Below are 4,212 nucleotides of genomic sequence, written 5' to 3' on the forward strand. Positions count from 1 at the left end.
AAGAGATCTTGTGTTTTCTAATTTAGTTTGAATCAAAATGTTTGTGTATTCCTGCAGAACTGCATGAATCATCGCATCTGTTACAAAAGGTCTGTTCTTCTCAACCCTGAAAGCTGTCTCTTTTATTGGTCAGCAAAAACACATGCGGATGAGTAATAATTGTTCTCTAATGCAAAGTAGTTTGTTAGAGCTTATGGATGTAAACCAATTGGTTTAATATATATTCAGGATCCTTTCTTCATTTTTAAGGAGATTAAGGAGATTTTCTACTAAAAATACAGGTTTTGTGAGTTCCAAAAAAATTAGGGAAATTGTTTTATAGCTGAGCTGCTTGGTGACACTGTTTATAACACTAATGCCTTGCAGCTAGAAGGTTCTGGGTGAGATTCCAGGCCCGTGGTCTTTCTGCATGGAGCTTGCATGTTCTCTCCGTGTTGCATGTTCTCCGTACATGCATGGGTCCACAAACATGACTGTTAGGTTAACTGGCTTACTTCAATATCAATTTAGTTTATTTATATCGCCAATTCACAACACGTCATCTCAAGGCACTTTACAATATAAATGGATCATACAGTCAAATTGATTCAGTTTTCTATCTAAAGCATAAGGCATACACTGTGTGATTTTTTTTTTATTTTTTTCAATCGTTGTGTGCAGCTACAGGTCACACTGTATGACGAAACCGCAGGGTTTTGTCATACAGTGTGAGTTCACCCGCACCCCTGCCGTGCTTCTGTGTTTACATCAAAGGAAGAAGAAAAAGAATCCTTGACCTCAGGATTCCTGATCGGAAGGTGGTCGTGAGAGGCTGATCGCCCCTGACCAGACTCTGTCAGGGTTCTGCCCTCTGATTAAGTTTATTTTTAGTTTCTTTGTATTTGTTTTCTACCAGTATTGTGTTCTTGAGGTACTCTCTGTTGCCCCCTTGTGTTTGTTTCATTTCCTCTTGGCTTCCTTCTAGCTGCTTCCAGCCACCCCTGATCCTTGTCAGCTCATTAGTCCAGTCTTTGTTTTGTCTCCTATATACTGTATACTCTCCCTGTGCATTTCCTCAGTGCTAGTTCATCATCTTTTCCTGGCTCCTCATGCATGTTGTCCCTGATGTCTCCTAGATTCAGTTTTTTTCTGTATTTGTTATTTTGGATTTTTGGATTTCTGCCTCAGTTGCCTGTGAGTACTTAAATAAATCAGCAAAACTCATCGTCTTCTATCCAAATTAGACCATATATTCCCCAAAACATTTGCCAAATATCCAAATACCCCCAAAACTTTGTTTTAGGACATCACCTAGACAAACAGTGGTCAAATGATATGTCGCTAAACGTCTCACCACTAATCAGATCAAGATGCGTCAAAGAAAATAATGGGATCTAATATTGTTTTTGCAACCAATGTGGATTCATAAAGTAATTAAAAAGGGTTGTAGCTCTTACAGGGTTTCTTTTCAAGGCTTTTACTGAATGTTGATAGTTGCAGTCAGGAAGGATCTCCTGTAAACTCCTTTTGTTCTTCAACAGTCTTTTGAAGTTGATGTGTTGAGTTGTCCAAAAAGCTCTTCATTTTGTAAAGAATTCCTCTAAGTAAAGTTATCTTCAGAGGTTTCAGAATGGTTCCCATAATAGTCAGTTTTTATTTTATAACTTTGTAAAGCTTATTTAAGTAATTAAATTAGTTTTTTTCAAAAAGTACAGTCCGCTCTGTCTCTGTCTGTATGCAATTCAGGAATACCAAATGGGACATGTAGTTGCCCTCATGTGCCTGAGCAGTTTTTCTCTACAAAAATGATATCTCAAGACAGTATCCTAACTTTATTAAACACATATTCGGTCAAGTAACAAAGTATACAGAACAGTAATGTTATTGTAGCCTGTTCTTGTATGACCTTCAACGATTTAGGATGATTGTGTTTTAGTGCGTAGGTGTGTATATGTGTGAGGGTGTGGTTTAGCATATGTATTGAAATAAATGTGTTTGTGTTGATGTAATTGTATGTTTTTAACCCTGAGGTAAAGATTTAACAGTGTGAACAGAATAGTAGAACCCCCTGAAAGCCCAGAGGGATTGTCTACAGTGATGTTACTGACAACTCATTTCAAATGTACTGTACATATCAAGCGTAGATGGGGGTGTTTTAAGAGTCCAACACTTGATTTAAAAGAAAAAGCCAAACAAAACATCACTTTGGGGTAAATATTTTTGCAAAACATTAGTTCAAATGAACTGAGAATTTGTAATATGATTGAAAATATTCTTAGGGAATGGACTGGATTGTTTTTTCATTGTTTCCAATCAAAACCTCTCACAAAAACAAATTGATTGGCAAACCAACAATTAACTAAAAGCAGACAGAGGTCAGAGCCAGTGACTAACATACCCCTATTGCCTCAGTAGTGACCCTATGGCCCATTTTATACATCTGAGCCTGTTACTTAACTTCATTTGCATTATGAAATAAAAAAAAAATCTTGTTGCCCTCAACTTACTTAACAGCAGGTTAAAAACATTTTAGTTGAGGATTTAGCTATCTGAAACTTCTGCTACTTCTGCATCTGCTTCCAGGTTTCAGTTTTACTAATTTAGATAACCATTAAGGTCTTGGAAAAATTTAAATGTTGGTCAAATTGGAGTCTCTGAATGAATTGCAAAAAAACGTTTTTTTTTCTTTTTAATTTTCCTTCAAAGATAACATAGTAGTGCAGACAATACATATAGCCTACCAAAAATAACACGTCACACTACTGTATGATGCTGAAAACGAATAAACCCAGAACCATTCTTGGCTTGCTGCTTTCCTGAGCAAGAGAAAGGCAGCCAGACCAGTGAATGCCAGTCATCAAATGTTTTCTCATGCAAATAACTCTACTGGAAAGACTACATGTTGGCTCCAGCCAAACAAAAACTTGGAAACGTAGAGTGAAGCAGACAAACTGCTCTCAATGCCCCAGAAGACACAGCAAAACTTGGGATGTAGGATTGGATTCTTGTTTGCAAAATGCTGATTCTTAAAGTATAACCTTTGTTGCAACAAGGAAATGTTAGTAAGGCGTTCACAAAGTAAACAAAGTTGAATTAAGTGGGTTCAAGAAAAATCCTTTATCCCAAGTCAAAGTGGGGGAAGAAGAAATGTATTACTGAAAGAAAGCCATTACAAGTCCCTAATAAAGACAGCCTCCAATGATGTTGGAGGAACAGAAATCATGCTAAAGCTTTCCTAAGATAAGTATGGGGAGTTTTCTTACTGAGCAGGAATAGGGATGCTGATCAGCTGAATCACCTGTCAAATGCTGTTCAACTTTAATCTGGGTTAGAGTCTGACCTTCCAACAGGATGAGCCTTAAAATAAAGTATGATCTATAATGGAATGGTTCGGGCCAAACTCTATTCAGTTAGACTGACAGTCAATGTCTATACCTAAATTCCCTTGCAACTCTGGTTACACTTAAAAAGGCCTCTCTGCGTTTACACAACACCATAGTTATTGAACTTTTCCACCTGCAGCAGAGATTGGCCTTATATGTGGAGGCAGCAGTCCATCTTTTGTGTGGTCGGTAACCATGCCCTCGGACTTGAAAATCTGAAAACGTGAATACATAAAAGCATTTGCAAAAGATATACTTCTTATAAGTGGTAAACCTTGGACAGTTTGTTTGCTATTAGTATATTTTGTGTCAGGACTCATTATTGGTTCTTTGCAACATTTATTATGCAAAACATTACTCTTAAGTAACACCCTTCTGTTGAGCACACTTTCATACCCCAGTGAGAAAACAGACTCCCTGGAACTAAAAGATAATTATGGTAAATTTGCATTTTTTTCTGGACACTTGAGAGGCACTGATAAAAGCTGTGAGCTATTATCATGTCAACATTATACAGATTGTGCTGTTAATTACGCTTCATGCAATCTTTGTGTGTATATTCCAGAAAGTTAAGAATTGAAATTGAGGTGTGTGAACACAGAAGTAATTTCTTCTGCTCATTTTTGATGGGGGTGAATATGACACCACCATGCTGTAAAAAAAAAAAAAATCACCTTTGACAACACAAACCAACAGCTAGTATGGGATTTATCACTGGAGTTCCTTTAAATTTAGTTGCTTTTGTGGTTCTTTGGACACTTCCAGGAGGAAAATTATTGAGCCTAGGTAAGAACTGAAATAAACCTGGTATATAACATACAATATGTTATTTTAATATAAAAAAAAACTC

Source organism: Cyprinodon variegatus, unplaced genomic scaffold (assembly GCF_000732505.1).
Source record: "Cyprinodon variegatus isolate N-32 unplaced genomic scaffold, C_variegatus-1.0 Scaffold922, whole genome shotgun sequence".
Classification (NCBI taxonomy): domain Eukaryota; kingdom Metazoa; phylum Chordata; class Actinopteri; order Cyprinodontiformes; family Cyprinodontidae; genus Cyprinodon; species Cyprinodon variegatus.